Source organism: Carassius carassius, chromosome 36 (genome assembly GCF_963082965.1).
Source record: "Carassius carassius chromosome 36, fCarCar2.1, whole genome shotgun sequence".
In the NCBI taxonomy this organism is placed as follows: domain Eukaryota; kingdom Metazoa; phylum Chordata; class Actinopteri; order Cypriniformes; family Cyprinidae; genus Carassius; species Carassius carassius.
In genome coordinates, this window is record NC_081790.1 from 22,758,982 (window position 1) to 22,785,899 (window position 26,918).

The 26,918-nt window shown below is 36.2% G+C and overlaps 1 protein-coding gene across 2 annotated transcripts in view; it reads right to left on the reverse strand.

Annotated features, from left to right (window-relative positions):
- Nucleotides 1-26,699, reverse strand: part of sgcd (sarcoglycan, delta (dystrophin-associated glycoprotein)) — a 1,159,024-nt gene extending 1,132,325 nt beyond the window's left edge. Inside the window, exon 1 of one of the 2 annotated variants that reach the window (XM_059526669.1) lies at nucleotides 26,580-26,699. The gene's annotated coding sequence lies outside the window, so the exon portion shown is untranslated. Of the gene's footprint in view, nucleotides 1-7,251; nucleotides 7,706-26,579 lie in introns of those variants that run through there. The other variant, XM_059526670.1, reaches the window with a different exon arrangement.
- Between the last annotated feature and the right edge of the window lie 219 nt (nucleotides 26,700-26,918).

Consider the following 26,918-nt stretch of genomic DNA (forward strand, 5'->3'; position numbering starts at 1 on the left):
CAGTCGCACAAATTTAACAGGCTCTTCAAATATGCTTCATTCTTTGTTAATGTTTCTCAAAGATTCGTTTATGCTAATCGTGGATTCTGGATTCATTGCCACAGATTTCCCTTATGTTTCACAGTTTTTCGTTTGGTGTTTTGACACCAGTGATCTACTCTGATTGGATAGTGATCTTTTGATGGACAGGTGCTCTCTGACTGGGAAGTACAGATGCCACTCAGTGGCGCGCTGCACATATTGGAGAATCTCGCGGTGATTAAATCTGGTCTCTCCCGCAAAAAAATATTTTTCACAGATAAAGTGAAAGAAATTTATTTTAAGCTCATACACAGGTTCTATCCTGTAAAGAAGTTTATACAAAGATTTAAATCTGACATTGATCTTACATGCTCTTTTTGTTCGAGTTCTGAAGAAACTATGTTACACTTATTTTGGTCATGTCACTACACTCAGAAACTTTGGGATGATATGGGTGTGTTTGTCAACTATAAGATTTTGCCAGGCTTCTCAGTACATATGAAAAACATTATATTTGGGTATGACTCTGACCCCACAAACGATGTAACGTTTTGTTATTAATTAAAACATTTTCCTAAACAAATTTCACATTCACAAATGCAAATTCTCCAACTGTAAACCTGTCTTCTCTGTTTTCGTAAAATAAATGGAAAACTTTTTGAATGTAATTTCAGTATCTACTATCTACTCATAAGAAAGCTATAAGGACTGTTAGAATTTGCTCTGCCTTTGATCTCCTTCTGTAATATTGTTTGGATTTTGTCCCTCTTTTCTTTAGTTCTATTTTATTCTTTTTTTGTGGTTGATATTATGTTTATACTTTTGTATGTTTTTGTTCTCTGCATTAACAAAAAAAGAAAAAGAAAAAAAGCTCTCGCAGTGATTTGTATGCAATACGTCGTGCCTTGTATTACTAAATATGTAAATAATATTTGACCTTCGATCGTCTCAGTCTGTAAAGATGAGCTCTTGTCTTTCAAGGCAGCTTGAAGTAAGCTTGTGTTACTGAAGTAACATCGATACAAGTTTTTCATGTTACAGTGTGCTACAGTTTGTTGCGGGTTATTATTGTCATTCAGTAACACAAGCTGCCTTGAAGGACAATAGCTCATCTTTACAGACTGAGACGATCAAAGGTCAAATATTATTTACATATTTAGTAATACAAATCACTGCGAGAGCTTTCCAATATGTGCGCCACTGAGTGAAGTCTGTACTTCCCGGTCAGAAAGCACCTGTCCATCAAAAGCTCACTATCCAATCAGAGTAGATCACTGTTAACCCCGCCCCCACGAGAGGTTTGTGTCAAAACACCAAAGGAAAAACTGCGAAGCGTAAGTAAAATCTTTGGCAATTAATTCAGAATCCACGATTAGCGAATCTTTGAAAAACATTAACAAAGAATGAAGCATATTTGAAGAGCCTGTTAAATTTGTGCGAATGAGTTAATTTTTTTCATTTTCATTGTGTTTTTCATCTTTTGTAATGGCATATTTTTGATAGATTATGAAAAAGTTACGTTCAGTTTTATAAAGTTTCGTTTATTATTATTGAAACAAATGTAATTCCATACAGTTCAGGGGTCAATTAAATCATGCTTTTTTTATCAGCTGCTCTCTCAAAAATCATAGTAATTTCAAACTTTTAATGGTAGTGTAGTGTTGGTAGTGTTGCTACATACATAGTTTGAATTCAGATTCAGATTCTGTACACTGGTGATAGAATTATGTTCACATGAACAAAAATAGATGCAGTTTGCAGGTTTAGCCCATTGTCTGGATGTTAAATATTTCAACCATTCAACACTAAAGAATAAAGGGTTAAAAAAATCTAATTCCAGTAGATCATTAGTCAATGCAACCAACCGTACAGCAGGTAAATATGACTATCACTCACATAGACAATATTTTCCATAATCAATTTGCTTACATAAACATACTTGAAAATGTGCATAACCCCTGATTTCTTTTGTATTTACAAATAGCTTCCATTGGCTCATTATAAAGAAATGCTTTGTGTTCACGCAACTGGAACACATTAACAATAACATTAATAATAATACAGTATTTATTTTGAAAATATGTATATGTATTTAAATGTATCTATATTTATATTCATAAATTTATATTAATATATTTTTATAGTTCTAATATATATATATATATATATATATATATATATATATATATATATATATATATATATATACAGTACAGACCAAAAGTTTGGACACACCTTCTCATTCAAAGAGTTTTCTTTATTTTCATGACTATGAAAATTGTAGATTCACACTGAAGGCATCAAAACTATGAATTAACACATGTGGAATTATATATGGATATATATACATAACAAAAAAGTGTGAAACAACTGAAAATATGTCATATTCTAGGTTCTTCAAAGTAGCCACCTTTTGCTTTGATTACTGCTTTGCACACTCTTGGCATTCTCTTGATGAGCTTCAAGAGGTAGTCACCTGAAATGGTTTTCCAACAGTCTTGAAGGAGTTCCCCGAGAGATGCTCAGCACTTGTTGGACCTTTTGCCTTCTGTCTGTGGTCCAGCTTACCCCTAAACCATCTCAATTGGGTTCAGGTCCGGTGACTGTGGAGGCCAGGTCATCTGGCGCAGCACCCCATCACTCTCCTTCTTGGGCAAATAGCCCTTGATGCCTTCAGTGTGACTCTACAATTGTCATATTCATGAAAATAAAGAAAACTCTTTGAATGAGAAGGTGTGTCCAAACTTTTGGTCTGTACTGTATATACCGTAATTCCTCAAATAAAAACCGGTATTCAAATAAATGCCGGGCCTCTTATAGTGGCCGGGGGCGTGGTCAACACAGACAATTAAAGGCCGGTCTTAAATAAAGGCTGGGAGAAAATTTGTGCAGCAGAGCCTGATAACGAACTTACACACACACTGCCGGAGCGTTTCTCGTTCTCGAGTCAAGAACCGGTTGCATCCTTTTTCGGACCACCAGTACACTGAACGAGAACATGACATATTTTCCATATGTATTTTATGTATAAATACAAGTTATAAAGTACACATATGTATATTATGTAAAAATATTTAGATTTTTTTTATATAAATATATATACTTTTAACCAAAGTGACTTACAAGGAGGACAATGGAAGTTAGCCTAATGCAGAACATGTAGCAAGGTTTATATATACATATACATAAAAAGAAAATGTATATAATAGAAAAAGAATAGAGCAGTGTGAGGCCCTTTTTGCTTTTTGTTAATTGTACACTAAATAAAATAAAAAATGGATAGAATACAAAAAGAATAGAGAAGCTAGTGTTATTTATTTATTTATTTATTAAGAATAAAATTAGAATGGAGAGTGCTAAAGATAGAGTGTCAAATAAAAATGGAAGAGATGTGCTTTTAGCCAATTCTTGAAGATGGCAAAAGACTCAGCTGCTCGGATTGAGTTGAGCAGGTCATTCCGCCAGGGGGACATTTAATGTAAAAGTCAGTCAAAGTGATTTTGTGCCTATATAATGTCTCATGCAACCCATATTGTATTTTAGGTTTTTTTTTTTAAGACACTTAAGGTTTTCTAAGCTTTTGCTTTGACTTCCTTTGGGGTGGTTCAAACCTTAATTGAGGTGGTGAGACCCCTACAAACTCCCCTGCATAATTTGCACCTTTTTTTCCTGCAAATCATGGAGTTTGGGGCAAGCAGATGTCGACAGTATAATAAGGTGACCCTCATTCTACATTATGTGTCAGTCACGGAGGATCACCCTTAAGCTGAGCCCCAGAGCTCAGTCGCACAGATGTTCAGGTCTGCATCAAAACGATACGAGGAGTTATTGTGCACTTAATGCCATGCTGGAGGCCCGCATGCCATATTTATTATGGCCAAGAATTCAGCAGGCATTGCACATAAGATGGCAATCAAATAATGAAAGTATTTGCACCCACATGGTTGGCGTTTTTAGACAGACCAGACTTGCCTATGTGGGAATGGATTCTTCATTCAAGGTACAAGCATTTCTGTGACAAAGACGGGGAGGTTGACAAAGGTTTCATTCTCCTTCGTAGAACAACTGGACAGCTTCATGCAAGATAACAGATTCAAATAACCAAACAGAGAACAGGAGGACTTCCTTTCACAGGAAGTAGAGGCATTTTAATAGACAAATGTGACAGTTTTAGCAGTCAAAATGGATTTGCATGCTTTCCGCTATGGGGGGACAGATGTGTCAAACGTTGTTCTCCTGAATAAATTCCAAGGCAAACATAAGAACTCATATGAAGGGTAACGTATCAATTTAAGTTTTGGTTGAGAAAGGATTTAAAGAATGAGACACCTACTGGCCTTTCAGTCTCCATGAGATTCGACAGGCAATAAGTGAATGTTATTTTTCACTGTTGGGTTTTATTGGCCAGACATCAGAATTGAATTGGCCAGTCTATTAATCTATTTAAAATTCATAAATTTCAGAACTGTTTTCAGATCTGTAGCTTTTATCATTTCACACAATGATAACAAAATTTGTCTAAAACAGTTTTTAATTAATGAACAAATAACCTTATTAAACAAACTATTATTTTTACATCCCCCCCCCACTTTTTGGCCCAGAAATGGAGGAATTTTGGTCAGTACTGCTAATTAAAAAATATTTTGCTAAATGTATTTTTGTGCTGGCACCTCTGGTTTAGGACTGTCATGGATAAATAAAGATGACAATAAAACTGCCAGTAGGTGGCAGCAAGTCCCTGTTTTGATAAATGATTCATTGAATCATTCAAATCAAATGATTCATTCAAAATGGCTGATTTAACTAGAAGCAAAACAATTGAATGGACCATTGAATCACTGGCTCACTTGATTCATTCAAGTTCAAAGTCATACTTACAGAACACACTTTTTTTTTCTTTAATGACAGCAGGTGATAAATATTTGAAAGTTTTTGTAGTGCATCTGCTAAAGAAAGCTTGAATGCATCAGCATAACACTACAGAAAGACAGCATTTGCTTGTGTAAATAATAATAATATATATATATATATATATATATATATATCTACTGCATAAATGTGTGCACATGTGCATTCAGCTGAATTGAAATGCAAATGACCGCAACCACATTTGGTGTACATTTATGAGCATTTTCTAAAGAGTCAAATGTGTCCTGATTTTTAATGCATCGTAGTCCTGTAGGCTCAGATTACATATTTATTCAAACAGATCTGTGTGCACAGACCCAGCTCCTACTGGCTTCACATCCTGCCTCATCTTTTCCTGCACCACTTCAAAAGAATGTTGACGGATTGTTTCATTTTTACATATTCATACATACATTTCGTTTCACCCTCCTTTTAGCCTTTTTTACTTCTCAACATATCAAATGCAAACTAGGGGCCACCAATTAAGACGGAGCTTGTAGTAGTCTAATTAGAGTGTAAAAATAATCCTCCCGTTCCCTGTCTCTATGGAGTCTGCTGTTGATATACATGCCTCCCACCCAAACAGAATTAATAATCACTATGGAAGCCCTTTTGCTGATGTTCTGTGTAGCACAGAGCTCTTACACTAATATAAGGTATTTTAACAGGAGCTCATTTCACACAAGTTAAAGAAAGCAGCAGGGATTGATTTTAACTATTTGTGTCAATACTATGTGCCTTTTGCCCCATGCTGGTGATCATTTATACCCCGTGTGTGGGGTGAAAGGCCCCTCTTGCCACCTCATACAGTACATTTATAAGATTTTTAAACAAACTAAACGATTCATATAATTTATTTCCACACAAAATTTGTGGCTACATAAATGTTCAGTACAATTTATTTATTTATTTATTTTTTTCTGAAATCATACATTTTGGGCACAGTGAAAAGCATTTTTTTTTTTCAGGGTGCACCTTTAGCCCCATTGTACCCTACATTCAGTTGATTCAAACCAGCTTAAGCATTTCAGGATAAAAAATATTTGTATACTAATGTCAACTATAAAGTTAAAGAGCATTTCTAAACTTATTTTTATTTAATATTTTTCTTCCCAAATATAACTATAAACAAAGCAGCTAATTTCCTTTTCTCTGGTAATTAATTATGTTCAAATCTATGGAGGGAATTTTCCATCCCTGACCAGACAGTATGCCAACCTGCCCTTAGGTGCTCATTAGATCTGTTGCACAAATGATTCCTTAAACATATTTTTAGTCTATCTTTGCTTACAAACTAGTCATTGGCATATTTGGCCCTATAAGTCAAGTCAAGTCACCTTTATTTATACAGTATAATAGCGCTTTTGATAATACAGATTGTGACAAAGCAACTGAACAGCATTATAGGAAAATAGTGTGTAAATAATGCAAAAAGCCAGTTCATCTTTGATTTCAATGATGTCATAATACAGCTCAGTTCAGTTTAAATAGTATCTGTGCAATCAATTCAACGAAAATGCTCCCAACTAAGCAAGCCAGAGGTGTATACATCTAGGATGCCTGCACTCTTCCACAATGACTTTTTAGTATCAAGAAGTACCTCTTAAGTGGGTGAAAAGGGGAGTATAATACTTCAAGAAGCATGTGGGTATGAGAATGGATATAGGTTTAATGGCACTAAACAAGAAATCCTGGACACCAATGTGGCAATAAGTATCTTTTGGTTACATCAAATCTTTGAGATGTAGTGACAATTTTCTGAACACAAAGAATCTGCCATACAAAAGTCTTCTACTTTTACAGAAACCAGAAAAACAGCTTAGGATAGGAAATACGCCACGGCGTGTTTGGCGTTTGTGAGTGTGACAGAGATGTTTTGGCAGAGCAACAAAACTGGTTTCAGACGATGTGTAGCCTCAGTCTCTTGGCTCAGAATAATGAGCTACCTCAGCAGGCATCACACATCACCTGTGTCCACAATATTGCAAGAAGTCACGATGTGGGTTGCTCAGTAATATAGCTGAAATGAGGGTTCCTGGATGTATTTACTGTAAGCCTCTTCTAACACAACAAAGCCATTTTGGCATCAAGGGCCCTATTTTGGGGTCCTCTTAGTTTTCGCAATGGCTATTGGATAGTGAAAAGTATCAAAACAGATGGTATTAAAACTTTGAATATTTCCATTTTAAGTGTAATGCATTGAAAATATTCCAAAATACCACAGTGCAGAACCATCAGCACAACGAAAGCACAAAAAGTGCAGTCAAGGGCATATAAAACACTAAATTGCGAAGAAAAAATACATATATTTTGAAGTCCTACCTCTTATTCAGATGCCAAAAATCACAGCCTTGATAAAGTCAGAAAACCATGGAGCTGATCGGTTGCCAGTGTTTCTAATCTCTTTGCCTCTTTTTCTATTGCCAAGCATAAATGTGAAGTGGACCATCTACCACAGGGATGGACTCCATGGGCTCCTTGGGCTGGCTAGATCAGTGGCTCTCTGACAGGTAGGTAGAAACAGTGAGAAAACTCCAGTAGTCCTCGCTTTTAGTACGGAAAGAGCACAATCAGAACAGAGCATCCTTCAGTGGGCAAGAAATCCAGAGGGAATGTGCCTGTAATCCCCAGACTAGAAGAATGCGTTTAAGATAAACAGGGGTGAGCTTCCTCAACATTATTCTTTTTCCAGTGGCGGCAACATCTTTCTTCTCCCACATCCTTCTGACGCTATTTATTTATGTGGGAAAGGAGTGGAGAGAAAGAAAGAGAGAGAGAGAGAGAGAGAGAGAGGGAGAGAGAGAGAGAGAGAGAGAGAGAGAGAGAGAGAGAGAGAGCACGCAGGAGAGACCTTGCACTGTCAGTGACTACATTAGCAGCTCTGAGTAGGTGGAGTTTTCTTTGCAGCAGAGGCGATCATGATTCGAAATCCAAAGGAGGGAGAGAGAAAAAGACAGACATAAGAGAACACAGCTTGAAAAGCATAAAAAGAAGAGAAAGAAATAGGGTATTGCTTATGCTAAAGAGAGGCTAAGAAAAAGAAGAAGAGAAATACATCATGGGCTCACAACACTGTCGACTAGTTAGTTAATTCTGTCACCAGTCAACGTGTCAAGAAGGTCTACAAAAAAAGGGGGGTTGGGGGCTGAAAATGCTAGTTCTGGCAGAATTTGTTGAAACACTGTTGAAATATCTTATGAAATATTAGCAATATACTGTATGTTGGTCAGTCAATAGAAAAATACTTTTTAGAATCAAAGGGTGTTGTTACAGTATTCACCAGCAGAGCAAATGACCATGGTTTGTGTTGACTTGTCTCAGTACCCACACATTTGGTCTTTGCACTTGCCCTTGTATACTTACATCACATTTTTTTACATATTTAGATTTTCAATATTTTGCTCTAAGATAATAAGATAATTACGATGCTTCTAATTAAGTGCTAAAAAGTAGTTGCAAACATTTTAGAACAAAATACACAATCATCTCTGCACCAATTAAAAATGTGCAACCCTTTTTATTGCACAATTATATGTAGTATCTTATTGATTTAACTTACACAAATTTTTCTTAGAATTCTTGTGATTTCAGGGCAAATTATCATGATGAATGATAGGATATGTTTAACCTCAAATACAGCTCTGTTCTACACATGGGGTGTTCAATGCTGGGCCACTGTCCTGCGGAGTTCAACCCCAACCATAACTGAACATACAAACTGAAAACAACCACTTAGGCTAAGTTCACAATACATGATTTTAAGTCCGCTTTAAGCCCGATTTACAAGTTAACGATCTCGCCGACAGGTTGGGCTGTGATTGGGTGAAAATCAGCGGGTGATCAGCGCCTGTAAATCTTTATGTGTGAACTACTCAACAACGAATTAAAGAGGCTAGCTGACTCACAGAAGCCAAACAAATATCTAGCATGCTAAATATCTGGACCGGTCAGCCGACTCAACATCACGCGCTGGCAGGTGTCTCGACAAGCTACAGCCAATGAGAGAGCAAGGCATGGATTGAAGTAAGCCTTCGAGCCTTAGTGTATCCCATCATGCATCATATTCTGGAAATAAATTGTGAGACTTTTTGCAGAGATCTCGGGAGACGTCACAGAAACATTTCCAATGTAAGTAAAATATTAATATAATAATTAGAAATTACATATATTTTGATAGAACATAAAAGCACTGTTTTTTCTTCTATCTATGCAAAGATGAGTTGAGTAGTGGTGATATTTATTTTTTACAATATTTGCAACTGCTTTTTATCACTTAATGTGAAGCACCACAAATTAAATGATGTCAGTAGTTATACAGTAGGTACTACTGAACATGCATTTAGAAGTTGGTTTTTAAAAGGAAAGTATTGAAAATTAAAATGAATATAAAGCAATGTAAACACTTGCATTTGTACAACATTGTAAGTGTATCCCATCAGGTAATGAAAAGTTCAACACACACTTGTGGTATTCATCGCTTACTTTATCACTTGGCCCAAATACAGGAAATACGTCATATAAGTTGTCAAGAGGTCAAGTGAAAATACTACAAGTGTGGGTATTTGTAGAAGGCAAGAATTGTTGTCAGCACGTGTAGTTTGTCACCCCCTGTTGCAGATTATTTACGTAGTGTCAACTTCAAGATAGACAATCAAGTCATGTAGTCTGAACAACACAGCGATCTGCCGACGTTTAAAGTCTTATAGTATGAACTTAGCCTTAGTTAGCGTCTACAAACTGACCATGTTCTACATGGTGAATGCAAGCAGGTACACAATTTTTCAGACAAAATTAGTGGAACGCCATGTAGAATGCAGGGTCCTTTAGAAATTATCTAAAAAAAATAAAAAAATAATATAAGGTACAACAATGAAAGTCTGACGGTAAAAAAAAAGTTTACACAGATTTCTAGAACCAGCCCTATTTTGAGCAAATTAAAAGAAAATTGCATTGTCACTGCAGAAAACTGAGTCTGTATTCATTTAGAATATTCAGATACAAGACAAAATTCTACTGCAGTAGTCAAGTGTCATGTGTCACAGAACTGATCAAAAGTCATCAGCAATGAAGTTTCCTAACCATTTCATACAGTGTAAGCAGCTTGGAGCTGGCAAAGGAGATAAGCACACTTTAATTTCCTTACTGCATCATCTCAGCTGTATGGACATTCACTTCTATTAACTTCTCATCAACACAGCTAAGAAACAGCAGCATAATCTCACTTATAGAAGATCAGCCATGACCTGTCAATTATTCCACTATTTCTCTAAAGAACCAAACAAAGGATTAATTATTTATGCACTCAAAACCTGTAAGTTGACATTATGTGTCTTATTGGATTTTTACACTTTGTGGTGAAGTCTGTGTGTTTCGCGTCTGCACTGATTAGCTTGTGGGCGTCTCCGTTAATTGTCATCAGCAGCAGCTGTCACTCATTACTCTCCCTCTATATAATGGCTTGTCTCACGTCTTGTGTTTGTGAAAGCGTTGTTTCATGTCTGGTAACTGTTCTATGCTTCTGTGTTGTTCTGCGTTGGATGTCCGTGTCTTCCCCCGGAACCTCATCCACTCATCGCACCTTCACAAGCATCACCACTTACCTTCGGCTCGATTCCCCGCAGTTCCTGTGCCATCCTCTCCTGCTGCCAACTCACCATCGCCATCTGGATTACTCACCGTCTCTTCCCCATCTTGGATCGTCATCTTCCCAGCGTTGTTTGTATTCTTGTTTGGTTTTCATTACATTGTTCATACTCGCACTTGTTTCCAGCTCCTCCTTCACCCAGTCGTCACACTTATATGATGTAAATTATCATTATTAATGTTTACATGACCTGATAGAATTACCTCTGAAATTCAGTCAATAATGACTATGTAACAAGTCAAGAAGACAATTTTAAATGTAATTTGTGCAACTAAACAGAATATTTGATGTCATGATTTCATGCAAGGTTTATCATTTTCATAAGACTTCACAATTTTTCAAACATCTCTCTACTGAAAACAGCAATACACAGCTAAGCTTAAAAAAACTCGGATTTTGCATCAGAAAGTGTTTGATTAAGAGAGTATATCTGCAGACTAAAAAAAAAAAAAAATAGATGATGTTTTCATAGTGATGATTTCATAGTGATGATTTCATTCAAAGTAACTTACAAGGAACTTTTATAAGAACAGTCCCTTTGAAACAACTGTATCTTAAGTGTCTTGCTCAATGACACATCTATGATAGTTAAATGAAACTCCTTTTTGGGGTTTAAAACTACATCCCAGATTTTTATTCACGTTACCACACCACCCCTAGTAGTATATCAACACTATCCCACTATCAATGCAGTGTTTCAAATATGTACCAAATACCTCCATTTTGTAGTTTTGTTTTTTTGTTTAAACGGCATCAAATCACTTATTCTCTGTAGAAACTGATTGTTCTTGCTTAGAAATATACATATATATTGCCATAGTAACTTTCATGTTATGGGGCATGTTATGTTCTGGTCTAGAGATCTCAAAACGAAATTTAATCAATCAGCATATAGGCCTATATATACTATATATATATATATATATATATATATATATATAGTAACTGTCTTTATAACTGACTTATTAAATCATCATTTATCATCAAATAAAATAACTGTTTTCTATTTTAATATATTTTAAAATATAATTTATCCCTCTTATGGCAAAGCTGAATTTTCACCACCCATAACTCCAGTCTTTAATGTCACATGATCCAGTTTCAGCATTGAAGTGATATGTCTTTTTGTTATCAATGATAAAAACAGTTGTTATTTTTATTTTTATTATTATTAATATTTTTTTGTAAAACATGCTTTTTTTTTGTTTCCTAGAAAAATAAAAAGTTAAGTTTTATATATATATATATATTTCTCATAATATCCTGACTTGACTGAAATGCTAACTTGTGCAGGCTATAATTAGCATATTTTTACAACAGTAAATGACCAAATTCCACCCCTGATCACTAAAGGAAGTAAAGGAAGTTATTACAAACACTCGATCGGGGTTTAAAGTGAGTTTTGAGTAAAAGTGTACTAATAATTTCATAAATTGTCTGATGTAGCTTGATGCTAACATTAGCTCTAATGCTACTAATAGCAGGTGCATTTCTTCTTCATAATGCATTTCTGTCACAATAATTCACGTAAGGTGAAATGTTTTGTTGTATTTTTATAGTAAGACGTTTGATAAATAAGGGCTAAATGCATACTGAGACTGAAGTGAGATAGCAGTTTAGTGGATTGTAAAGCTTAAAAATACCACAACAAAGGCTGATAAAGGTGGAATAAAAGCAAAATAATAATGATAAAAGAATAATGTGGATAATGTGTCATACCTGGTGAGGTGTGAAAGACTCGTTTGGTTAAATAAAGTTTGGTTAAATAAATCCATTTCCATTACAAGTAAAGTCTGTTCACTCGCTGGCCATATTTGTCCTTTAGCCTTTTAAAGGCCAAGACCAAAAAGAGAAACCAGAAAATTAATTTATTGCTATTGTCCATCTTATTGGGACTCAAACTAAAATTTTATGTTTTTTTACTTTCAAAACTTGACGTATTATTTATTTATATTTGTATCCCCCTGAGTATGTCGCAGAACACTTCTATATCAATGCTTGTTACAACATTTTCAATAAATGGTTGCAATTCCTCAACATTTTGGAATACAGAACTAAGGTTGGGGTCTTTTTAAAGATAACACATAGAAGATTATTGCTGATGTGAACACATTAAAAAAAAGTATAATAATGATATAGACGTTTAAGTTTATAGTAAAGATAATGCAATACACTAATTTTGTTTTAATTTTGTATATAATATTGTTGATATCACAAAAACTGTGGCTCCTGTGAGATTTAATTTGGGCACTTTACAAATTAACCACACTGGGTTACACCCAAACTCTCTCTCTCTCTCTCTCTCTCTCTCTCTCTCTCTCTATATATATATATATATATATATAAATAGGTCAGAAAATGTCATTACATGCTATTTTATGAAGCTTCAAAACCCATACACAACATTAGTTTTGAATCAGTAAATTAATTACTGTAAAGAACACAATACTATACAATATGTCAAAATATAACGTTATAGGATGCTGTTTTGCAAATACACATGAAAAGCCTGCAAATGCATCCAAAGAAAATTAAGGCCCTACTGTAAATCAAATGAGGCAAGGTAAAAATGTCAAATGTCACATTTCAAATACAACCCGAATTCCGGAAAAGTTGGGACGTTTTTTTAATTTTAATAAAATGAAAACTAAAGGAATTTCAAATCACATGAGCCAATATTTTATTCACAATAGAACATAGATAACGTAGCAAATGTTTAAACTGAGAAATTTTACACTTTTATCCACTTAATTAGCTCCTTTAAAATTTAATGCCTGCTACAGGTCTCAAAAAAGTTGGCACGGGGGCAACAAATGGCTAAAAAAGCAAGCAGTTTTGAAAAGATTCAGCTGGGAGAACATCTAGTGATTAATTAAGTTAATTGATATCAGGTCTGTAACATGATTAGCTATAAAAGCTTTGTCTTAGAGAAGCAGAGTCTCTCAGAAGTAAAGATGGGCAGAGGCTCTCCAATCTGTGAAAGACTGCGTAAAAAAATTGTGGAAAACTTTAAAAACAATGTTCCTCAACGTCAAATTGCAAAGGCTTTGCAAATCTCATCATCTACAGTGCATAACATCATCAAAAGATTCAGAGAAACTGGAGAAATCTCTGTGCGTAAGGGACAAGGCCGGAGACCTTCATTGGATGCCCGTGGTCTTCGGGCTCTCAGACGACACTGCATCACTCATCGGCATGATTGTGTCAATGACATTACTAAATGGGCCCAGGAATACTTTCAGAAACCACTGTCGGTAAACACAATCCACCGTGCCATCAGCAGATGCCAACTAAAGCTCTATCATGCAAAAAGGAAGCCATATGTGAACATGGTCCAGAAGCGCCGTCATGTCCTGTGAGGCTAAAGAGGAGGGAGACCTTCCAGCATGTTATCAGCGTTCAGTTCAAAAGCCAGCATCTCTGATGGTATGGGGGTGCATACGGTATGGGCAGCTTGCATGTTTTGGAAGGCTCTGTGAATGCTGAAAGGTATATAAAGGTTTTAGAGCAACATATGCTTCCCTCCAAACAACGTCTATTTCAGGGAAGGCCTTGTTTATTTCAGCAGGACAATGCAAAACCACATACTGCAGCTTTAACAACAGCATGGCTTCGTCGTAGAAGAGTCCGGGTGCTAACCTGGCCTGCCTGCAGTCCAGATCTTTCACCTATAGAGAACATTTGGCGCATCATTAAACGAAAAATACGTCAAAGATGACCACGAACTCTTCAGCAGCTGGAAATCTATATAAGGCAAGAATGGGACCAAATTCCAACAGCAAAACTCCAGCAACTCATAGCCTCAATGCCCAGACGTCTTCAAACTGTTTTGAAAAGAAAAGGAGATGCTACACCATGGTAAACATGCCCCGTCCCAACTATTTTGAGACCTGTAGCAGAAATAAAAATTGAAATGAGCTCATTTTGTGCATAAAATTGTAAACTTTCTCAGTTTAAACATTTGCTATGTTATCTATGTTCTATTGTGAATAAAATATTGGCTCATGTGATTTGAAAGTCTTTTAGTTTTCATTTTATTAAAATTTAAAAAACGTCCCAACTTTTCCGGAATTCGGGTTGTAAGCAACTTATTTTCATTGGAAATGAAGGTGTCATTTTCTGCAAGATTTTGATTGTTGCATGTTCTGAGGCCCTTTCAAAGTAAAATGTCCAGTATTGTTAAAAGCGTATCTAATTTTATTCTGAACAGAAAAAAAATGTGAATCTGGTGTTTTTTTTTTGTTTGTTTGTTTTTTTACTTTGGTTGTTGTATCACGGCAGATTAGACATTAACTGTTCTGTCAGTGGCACTAAATGGCCTGTTGTGTTTTAAAATAAAAGTACCACCTACCATAAACCCTAATGTGAGACAAAAGTGCACACTTACTTGCTGTGATTCATGACATGCATCCACACAATTTCTTTCACTTTGTAAACAAAGGGTGCAACAAGCAGACTTGGACAGCACTCTGCTGCATGACACAATGTGCAGATATTCTGTTTTAATTGAGCAAGGAAGCAATAAGTCGGGCCTTTTGAGTGAGCTACCTTAACGTCTCATCCAACTCAATTACATTTCATCAGTAATTCTTGGCTCCAGCCCACCCTCAGGTTTTGTCACTAAAGCACAGGACAATAAATCACCTCAACCTTGTTGCATCCCCTGAAATCTAACTTAGACAAAGAACTTTCATTTATTATGGCCAGCACCCGTATAACCCTGCAGCCCAAGACTGGTTGCCCTCTGAAGCTAAGCAGGGTTGAGCCTGGTAAGTACCTGGTCAGTACCTGGATGGGAGACCTCCTGGGAAAACTAGGTTGCTGCTGGAAGAGGTAGTAGTGAGGTCAGCAGGGTGTGCTTACCCTGTTGTCTGTGTGGGTCCAAACGCCCCAGTATAGTGGCGGGGACACTACACTGTCAAAAAGCACCATCATTCGGATGAGATGTTAAACCGAGGTCCAGACACTCTGTGGTAGTGATGGTCAAATTAGCTTCATTAAGCACTGAAGCTTCCCTCTGACTGTTTTGGGAAAAGATATAGCAGCCAAAAGCCTGTGAAAGACAGTGGCTCAAATTCCATTGATCGGCTCATGTTGCATGCACAAATAAAAGCCTAACTTTGTGTGTGTGTTTGTTGAATTACTCCCTCTGACAAAATAATGTATCCACTAAACTGTGGCATTAAATGGCAATATGAATATCAATATGATGTAATAGAAGAACAATTAACACATATATGAATTGCATATGCCATATGTATATATATATATATATATTTTTTTTTTTTTTTTTTTTCTGAAATAATGTTTATTCTTCATATTACTTTTATGGCTAGGTATACTTTTATGGCTGAATGAAAACTTACAAGTAAATTAAGATCTGGGGTTTCGAACATTCCAACACGCGCACGTGATTAGACAAAAAGAAAGGCTTCATTTTTTATTGGTCACGTGATACACTGAAAACAATACGCTCTCCTGCACAGAGTATCGTGAGAAATTGTGCTGCTTACTTGATACACACTTTGAAGCTTCAGTGTCATATGTAACATCACTACTCTGTAATCATTAAAAATTCCAGGATGTCTTCCGAAAAAGGTAGAGGTGTGACCTCGGCAACCTGACCAAATTTGCCCATTGGCCTCAGACCTTCATGGCCTTGTAACAATTCCTATATCTACTGATTGGCTGCATCACTCTGTCTCCTCTCCACCAATAAGTTGGTAAGTGGTGGGCATTATGGAGGACTGTGGCTGCGGTCGCATCATCCTGGTGGATGCTACACACTGGTGGTGGACAAGGAGATACCCCCTCACAATGTAGAGCACTTAGCACTTAGAGCACTTAGAAAAGCAGAAAAGTCACCATACTTCCAAATCCAAGTGCGGGTGTTTTATTTATTGATACAAACTAGGGAAAATAAAAAGATAAAACCTGATACCAATTTTCTTCAGGCTGTTGAGTGCCAGGAAGAAAGTATATCTGATTTGGGATGGATATTGAGGGAGCAGTAAGAGCCAGATATAAACTGTACCTTCAAACTAAATAATTCTGTAATACTGAACTTATATGCTCCTTTTGTTAATTGTATCTACCCAGTAGGTTTCTGCTTATTAAAGAATTATGAGGTCAGTTTTCAATGGTTGTGAAATTAGCAGGCTTACAATAGGCTTGATTTGAAGTGTTAGGTATCTGTATGAACACTTAAACCATTAAATTAGACAATAAATTTACTGACAAAGACTCTCTACAGTCATAATGTGCTGCAACACATCTTTTGAGAACTTAAACTGAATTTATAATGGCATAAAGATGGTGAATGTTCCAATTCTTCATTAAAGAAATAAGACACAAGAGCAGACAGTTAATTACAGTGTTTTTACCACAGATTATGGAGTGTTCTTAGTCATTGTAGCGGACCAGAAACGTCACTTAGACATAAATTGAATAAATAAATTAGCAAAGAATTAAATAAAATTGAAAAATACTTTTTAAATTGACAGAGATATTTAAATAGTTTAACCTGTTTAATGTAACAGTAAAACAGTATATTTGTAACCAATTTTAAATGCAACTTTTAAATAGCAATTTAAATAGCAAAGTTAAACATTTAACAGTTCACGTGTGTTACAGTTTAAGTTAGGCAAGGAGAGGAGATGTGAATGTAAATGCAGCCATTTACTGTTATAAAAAAAAAAAAAAAAAAAAAAAACCTTAGGAGTAGAAGAAAATTCAACAATAATATGGTGCTCAAACACAAAAATATATATTGAGGCAGATAACGCACAATGTTAGCAACAGCAAAATGAGTAGAAGTTGAAGAGGTGTAATGGACTAAAGTGAGTAGCCCCACACGCAGCATAGTCCACAATGTCACGGTGTAAGAGTAGTTATAAAGTTCCGGAGTAGTTATAAAGTTCCGGAACTTTGAGAAAGTACTACCTCGCCAGCAGGGACTTTCTGAGGGGCATTTTTTTTACCCGAAGTTTTCCATATAAAAAAATTATATTTCCTTATGCAATTGCTCTTTAAAAGTTTGGGGTCTATCAGACCCCAAACACCAAAAATTTTATCCTTTTTGAACACTGATTAAGGGTTAAACTACTAGTGTCACTGCTGAAAACAAGGTAAGCTACAGACTGGAGCAGACATCTTGAGTATTGGAGATAATCACAGAGGTAAGAAATCCAATGTTCAAAAAACAGTTTAGGTTTAATTAAGACATTTGAGTGATTTTTTCTTTAAAAAAGAATTTTTCATGAGCCAGTCTATGGCCTAGTTAAGTAATTGTGCAGTAAATAGGTTGAAAACTTCCAAATTTGCACAAAAACACAGCAAAAATGTATAGTTGAGAAGTAAAAATAAAAAAAATAAATAAACAAAAAAAAAAAAATATATATATATATATTGTTTTCCATATAAAAAAAAATTATATTTCCTTATGCAATTGCTCTTTAAAAGTTTGGGATCAGACCCCAAACACCAAAAATGTTATCCTTTTTGAACACTGATTAAGGGTTAAACTACTAGTGTCACTGCTGAAAACAAGGTAAGCTACAGACTGGAGCAGACATCTTGAGTATTGGAGATAATCACAGAGGTAAGAAATCCAGGTAAGTAGATCACACAAATCAAGGAATAGTCCTAGTCGTAGACCAAGAGTGTACGGAGCTATCTTAAATAGAGTGGAGCTGAAGAGGGTGGTGTGGGGGATTGTGGAGTGTGTACAGGTGGGAGCCAGGAGAGATTATGGGAAATAAAGTGTGAATGTGAAAGGTGATAATGAAATGATGTCACCTGTCATTTTTGGTAGGTGACACTAGACAGCATAAACAAAAACTACACTGAAGGGGGGTCATACTTTCCATAAGGGGGTGGGAGAGAGGGCCAGGACCCCTGGGCTCTTTCCTTTAAGACAGAAGAGTTAGCAATCTTTTATTCCCTGACGATGCTAAAGGCAGAGTTGGAGGCTTGGAACACTGAGGTCTACCTACTGGAAATGGGGACCAAGGTGGAATTGGAGGGAAAGAGAACCCATTGGGGCTGAAGCGGTGGAAGGCTGAGGTGCATCCAGAGGTCCCAGAGTCCATGACAATTGCAGGGTGATGCCTGATGAAGGCAGAGAAGCTAAGGGGGCAACAGGTCAAAGGTCTTGAGATGGAGCTATGGGGTCAAAAGCCTGCAGTGTAGCCAGATGGTTATGAGGCTTGATCAGTGTCCTATTGTCCCTCAACCATGGTTGGATGGGCTGGCCATGAGACTGTAGTCATGCTGGTGGAGCCAGAGGGTCGAGAAGGGCTGGCAAATCAGGAGGACAAGGATACTAACTGAATCCAGCTGAGGGTGCAAAGCCAGGCAGAACTAAACAGAACAGGATGATTGATTCCTCTAAAACAAAACCACAGACTTGGTAACAAATTCAGGTTATGGGACAAATATGGCTTCTGGCACTAGCTACAGACTGGAAATCTCCATTGGAAGGTTGCCCTTGGCTCTGGGTCTGTGGCGGTTTTCCTTCACCTAACCCCTGGTGAAAGAGGCACCACTTGTACTGAGCAACAAAGTCAACAAATTCCATATATTTTAAATTCCATATCACCCTTGAGGATCATCAACAGGGAAATGGAGGTATACATAATATATATATATAATGGAGTGTGTTTGACATGTTGACATGCAAGGTCCAAATAACAACTCATGTGTTGAACATAATCAGTCATTTTGGAAACAAATTAACAAGAACATCAAGTCCAAAACCAAATGTGACAATTTTTATAAAATTATGTCATAAATTTATTGACTGCAGCTATGTTTGAACTGCCAAATTATTTTTTTTAGCAAAAAATTATTAGCAAATACATGAAGAAGAGCATCTAGAAAAAGTTTAGCTAAAGCATTTGGCAAATTTTATCCCAACACAACAACAGGTAAAAGCTAATAACACAGGCTCATCCTGGTAACATCAGTCGGCACTGTACTATTGTTTTATTTATTTTTTCTTGGTGGGAGCTTTTAGCTTATAAAATATTAAAATTTGATTGCTACTAATTTGCTATGATTGTTTTGTACGCAGTAATGGATTATAATAGAACTAACATACTGGAAAGGTTTTAAAACATTTTCATCTTAATTCTTTTTTTTTTTTGTCTTAATTATTTTGGTGAAATGTTTAATAAGTAGTTTGACTGCACCGTTTCCCTTAAAAGTCTTCACTGAAGTTTTTTCGTTCAGATATTTCAACTCAAATCAATAATTTGCATCTAATTATTTACTTTTGTGACAAGTAGCCATGTAATAAGTGGGATAATGTACACCCATCTGGTTGTTCTCTCAGAATAAACCCCTTCAGGCTGATACAAGACCTGATCACCCTAGGTTATTCTGAGACAACAACTGGTTGTATGTACAGTATCCCTTCCTTATTTACTTGTTATTTAGTTGTTGTTGTTTTTTTTTTTATACAAATCTCATTCATTCAGAGTTTAGAATAGATATGTTGTATAGTTTGTTTAGCACAGTACATTGTTTTTATATGCACTTATAAATTGGTATAGCTGTAGCTAAATAATATTGTAGGTATGTTATAAATATTTATTATATGAAAATATTTTAATTTTTTTTATCTGCATGTTATACATCAGTACGCCAAAAGTTGCTTTAGATTAACATAAGCAAAAAAAAAAAATGGTGGTGGGGGATGTAGTGGTTCGGGCTGGTGGCGGTTGCGATGGGTCGGGTATTGGTAAACATAATGACCGCTCACCGCTGTCAATGTTTTTTGTGCCTCTGATTCATGTCGTCATGTCACTCCGCAAGTAGTCCAATAATTTGTCACGATTGAAGTTCAAAGTGTACGCGCACCGTTATGAATGTGCACACACCCACGCCCAACCATCTGCTCACGTGAACAGCTTCAGTTGACTGACGAAAACAGTGAACACGGATGATTCATGTAAGCAAATCCAATATATTGTCTTTCATTTTTATATGCAGGTCTAGTAAAATTGAACCAATCTATTGATCATTTTTGTCATGATTCCATAACATTAATGTTGGGCTAGCTTAGCAAAGTAACGCCATGTTGGTTATTGCTTACTTCTAGCTAAAAAGCTTAGCAGCTTCTACAAGGCTCGAAATTGACAACATTTTTGTCGCATATGCTCCTGAAATTTAATCTGTGCGACCTAAAAATATATTTGGGAGTAATGTTATATGTGCAGAGCATATGAGCATATCTGTTCACTAATGACACGTCCGATTTGCGAACTAATGACTCCTTTGAACCGATTCACTTTAATGAATGCTTAAACTGATCTGGGTCGAGTTTCCCGATAACGTTGTATCTTAGCTCTGAAGAGCGCACTCTATGTGCAAGGTTATAAACGCTCGCCGCAATTCCACGTGCTTTTCCCAAAACATTTACTTGACATGAACGCATTCTACATGCTGCTTAAGAGTCACTGTCCATTCGCAAAATTCGTGCTGAAATATAACTTATGGAATCGTATTCTGAACGTTCAACCTAATAATCGTCATCTGTTGTGGATTAGCAATCATAGAAGTCTATAATAAAGAACATACCTACAGGCGGAGACACTAACAAAATGGCTGAACAAAAACACAAGAAAAGATACCTTTCAAAAATATAGAAGGAAATAAAGATGTTATTTTTAATAGATGTAAAGGACACCATAGAAATAAGGAAAAAACAAAACATCTGGGAGGACAAGAAATCCCCAGTTAATGGCTAGTTTTCATGCACGTCAGCAGCAAGTCATTGACAGATTTTTTGGAATTCATCCCTATTTTGCCCAGTCTTTGAAGCATATTTCCCACATTACTCCTTTTATGATTTTTTTTTTGCTGTTGTTGTAGTTGTAATCTGTCAGTTGTCCTGCAGGTGATCTCATAAATCTCTTTTCTTATGATGTACTTGGAGATTTACAAAGATCAGTCGTACAATCGTTTTTACGAACTTCTTAGGCTTACGATGCTTTTGGGAAATGCAGCCCTGTCCAACACTGAACTCACGAGACTTCTGAATCTGTGTATAATAAATAGGTAATACTTAAAAATAATGTTCCATTTATTAAACTCTAGTTAACTACATTAGTTAACATTTACTATTAATAAAGTGCACTTTATTGTTAATTTAGGCAACTAATAGGCTACATTATTGAAATCAACATTTATTCCTATTCCTAATCATGCTTACCTAAGTAAAATAAATTTTATTCTTACATTCGCAGCATTCATTTATCATGGCCAAACTTGCTCTGAACAGCCCAGATGTAAAAAAGATTGATGAGGGGGTGAAGAATCAGTTTATATGGAGCTGGATGCAGAAGACTGAAACAGAAGTAGTCTAATTCAATGTACACTGTTTGCAATGTTTTCATTAAATGTATATAAATTATGTCACTGTGTGTGTGTGGGGGGGGGGGGGGGGGGCTGTTGCCGCATCATGGTAAGTGCAAGGTATAGTTTCCTGCTTTTTTGTCCTTTGCCAATCACACCTATGAAGCTCCTGCTTTCAGCTGGTCATTTTCAGAATCCTAAATATTTTTGTTACTGTGCAGGAACACAGGACATTTTTTGAAGTCTAAATATAACTTCAGTTGTTCAGATCTTAAGCAGTGGTAACAGCACGACTCTTGTAGGTGTAGGCAGTGCCATTTTAGCTAAGATTATAACTAAAGCTAAAAGAAAAGAAGAGGGGGAAAGAAGCACACATTACTGTGGATACCATTCAAAGAATGTTATCCAAGAGATAAAAATCAAAGGGCTGTCTAAGTCACAGAAGTTTCTGGACAGGTGGGGTTGATACTACCTCTTCAGTATGGCTGGAGGGCTTGTGTAATGATTTTACACAGACAGTCCACCACTCACGAGGCACTGATACTAGCACAGTGAGTGTAGTGATGAGTCATTCCGACAAAAAATTGACATAGACTGCATTACATTGTTACAAAGAGGTTATTACATTAATAATACTTGATGACAGGCAGATGAATATTCCACCACTCCTTAGGTGTGCATGATGTTTCTTACAATTTAATAGCTGGAGTAAATTATTCTCCTTATACCATGGTTAACACACATCAAGACATTGTTAAATGGTTACTCCACCCCAACATTTTATCATTAAATCAACCTAGGAGTTGTGATGGATCATCAGTTAAGCTTCACAGACCATATGGCTACAACGACCTGGTCCTGTTGCCTCATACAACATTAGGAAGATTAGACCCTTCCTGTTAGAGCAAGCCACCCAACTTCTTGTCCAAGCTTTTGTTCTCTCCAGACTGGACAATTGTAATGCTCTCCTGGCGGGCCTTCATGCATATACTATCAAGCCTCTGCAACTGATCCAGAATGCAGCAGTGAGTGTTCAATGAGCCAAAAACAGCTCACATTACTCCTCTCCTCATCAGGTTACACTGGCTACCAGTAGCCGCTCGCATCAAATTCGAGGTACTGATGCTTGCCTACAAGACGACCACTGGCACGGCACCAACATACCTAAGCTTACTAGTTCAATCTTATGTGCCCTCCAGAAGTTTGCGCTCTGCAAGTGAAGGTTAAAAAAATCACTCTCACTGACCTTTTCCTGGACTGTGCCCAGTTGGTGGAATGACCTCCAAATCTCAGTTCGAACAGCGAATTGAGTCTTTACTCATTTTCAAAAAAACATCTAAAGGCTCATCTTTTTCTCCAGCACTTAACCAACTAATACTAGTACTTACCTTTTCTTATCTATCATATTCTTAAAAAAAAAACCTGGCTACGTGTTCTGTACTAGACTAACTGAGACTTGTCATGGCACTTGTATACTGTTGTTGTTCTCTTGTTGATCTGATTGCTTCTATTGTTCTCATTTGTACTTCGCTTTGGATAAAAGCGTCTGCTGAATGATTAAATGTAAATCAAGAACTGTGCTATTAGCACATCACTACTGAGAAACGTCAAAAGTAGCTTTTCAGATGCAAAACTGTTTTTGATACAAACGTGGGGCAGCGCTGACAACAAGTTATGTTTGTGATATGAGTTATATGCATTTGTAAGTTTCTGTGTATGTGTTTGTATGAGAGAGAGTGGGAGAAAGAAAGTATGCTTTCTATTGATGGTATTAGTGTTCCTGTAGCTTAAGTGGTGACACATTGTGTTAACAAGCGCAAGGTTGGGGGTTCAAATCCCAGGGAACACATGTTAGGAGAAAATTGTTAGCCTGAATGCAATGTGAGTTGCTTTGGATAAAAGCGTCTGCTAAATGCATAAATTTAATTTAATTTAAAAGAGGAATACATTTTATCATATTGTTTTATTATTGTTATTAATTGGTTTGGTGGGTTTTGGTTCTTTTGCTGTAATTGTAAGAACCTTTAAATTGACTGAAATTATTTGGTGATGTGAAATGGAATTTTATTGAAAATTGTCGTTAGGGTTGAATGACTTGTATATTCTGTACTGCCTTGTATATTCTGTACTTTACCTTGTATATTCTGTACTTACTGCTTATTGCACTTCTGGTTAGATGCTAACTGCATTTCGTTGCCTTGTACCTTACATGTGCAGTGACAATAAAGTTGAATCTAATCTAATCTAATGTTCAGATTTTGACTTTTATGTGATGAAAGTCGAGTCAAATTTGACTTAGCACTGATGACTTCATTAGTGAACGAATAAGTCTGGAGCTGTGACAAACTCCTTATATGCTTGAACTCAATTTTATTGAGAAATCACAGAACAGTGTTGACGATACATTTCCGCGCTGAATTATTCTGTGTGCATGTGATCTATGTGTAATGTACGAGCTACTGTAGCTGATGTGTGGATGGTACAGTGCAGCCATACATTAGATTAGAATGGCGGATAACTTACCTGTAAAATAAGCTGTTTAAAATGTGCATTCTCCCATTCATTTTCGAGCATCCGGTAATATAATCACACATCTTATGGAGCGCTTTCAGAGTATACATTTGTTTGTCATTTTAACTGTTTGGAAATGGAGCGTTTGTGGAAGACCTTCAAATTTATTTTTATCCTATTGCGCACTCTATAGGACCAGCGACTAGTCAATGTCAAGCTTAATGCATCATGGCAGAGCATTAAAGTTAACTAGATGACTAGTCAATTAGTCGATGCAACCCTAACTGTCAAGACCTACCTGGAATTACTGTAAGTGTTTTTCCTGAAAAATAATTGTACACATCAGTAACATGTTTGTCAACAAATCAGATTCATCAGATTCAATTCAGAAGAATTCAACAGCCCTGTAGTTTAAATGCTAATAAATTACATATCACTGTTAAATATATTTAATAAATAGTACTGTTCAGATGACTTAACTGAGGGTTCATCGTATTGTTTGTAGTAATACTTATCACAGACATTGCATGATAATAAACTACACATTACTGTAGCATATGAATAAAGCAGTCCTATTCAAGCAAGTTAACTGGGTTTTCATATTATGTTATTAGTTTTACTTGTCAGGCTAAATAATGACTTTATATAGTCTTCATAATTTTTGCTTTTGCATTTATATTATGCACAAAATAAGTTACACACTATCAAAGGCAAATGTAAAATACCCATTTTTATCTAACCACTGAATCACACAATCAGACGGATGGATGAAATGAATGAATGTATGTATAAATAAATAAATGAATTCAATGGGAATTTAAACTGTTTGATTCCCATCATTCTTCAAATGGTTATTCTAACACTTCTCTACATTTTAACACTTCAAACAATTTAAGTGACAAAGGTACAGTATTTATACAAAGGATTCATATAATTTAAGAGGCCATGTCATTTAATCAAAATGTTGAAATAACTGAAATACTCCATTGAGGAATGCTAGAGATTTTTGCTGTGCATGCAGTATTCACCTGAGAAATACTGAGTTGACAATTTTATAATTACTTTAGTTTGCAATATGAAACACTCTTGAGTAAAAATCCTATTGAAACATGAGTGAGGAGACTGACCTCTGGGATACACATCAAACAGCACATCCATACTACGTGCAGACAGTCATAAACACACACCTCCTTACACAGGCCATTACCACCTAACCAACTTGTCTGAAGCAGCAAATAACATGTCAGAAAAATCCCTATGTGGCCACCATATTTACAGAATTAGAGCCCGGCACACGCTAATGATGTGTTTTATCTCCTTGCTTTTATGGCTGACATCTCCCTGACACACACAGATGTAGACACACACCTACCCGATGCTTTTCATGCATCTTATCTGATCAGCAATAGTAGGGACTTGAGTTGACCTCTTGATGGTGGATGCTTGACCTTGGATTTCCTTGTCACTCAGCCCTTGATTCTTCAGGAAAAAGTCTATGTTTATCAGAATCTCATTTAGACAGAGTAAAAAATATAATGCCTGCCCGGGCCAAAACTCATCAGTCAGAGAGAGACAGGGTGAGTGGTGATGGCTTCCAGAGCTGTCTGTCTGACCTAGACTTATTTAGAGAATGGGGGTGGGATTACTGGCCATTCTAGGGATGGGGAACAATGGTCAGTTAGTCAACTAGTTATCCAACAACTAACCCCCTATATATATATATATATATATATATATATATATATATATATATATATATATATATATATATATATATATATTGTTTGTTCCTCCTCTTAGGTCTCATTTGCTTAAAGAATATAACAGCATTTTTATGTAAGGCAAAATTAAAAACATTTGATTCCAACAAGCTAAAAATAGAGTGAGCAGCATACACCTCAAACTTATCAACTTGTTGATAAGGTAAACAACTCTGAGCATTACAACATACTCTCTAAGCCCAACTCTACAGTTACCAAAATCTACTGGAGCCTCTCAACCATTTCCCAGCAAAGATCACATACTGACATGCAAATCCACGATATTTTAATTAATTTCCTTTCAAAAACTTACCACTCAAGCCTAGAAAGTTTACAAATGAAACAAACTAACTTTCAAGCCATGTTAAGTTCCCTACCTTTTGATGTTTTGTGTATTAAATTCCTGGTCTTGGAGATCTTGATGGAGTTTACTGCCTGAATGGCTATTTTTAGCGTTTCCTTCCTAAACCGTATTTGGTGGTCTCCACCTCCGCATACTAATTTAACAGGCATGACAACAGTGTAAAGCTGGACTCAGCTGTCTGAAGTTATCACCATGCTTGAGTGTACAGCCAGGCTTCCTGACTGGGCCAATAGGCTATTTAAAGGAGCTTATTATGAAACATGGCTCATTTTGCCAATACAGATGCTTCCTAGCTAAAACCATTCTGCCAAAAGATGCAGTAATAATATAAATACTAGAGCTCTGTATAAAT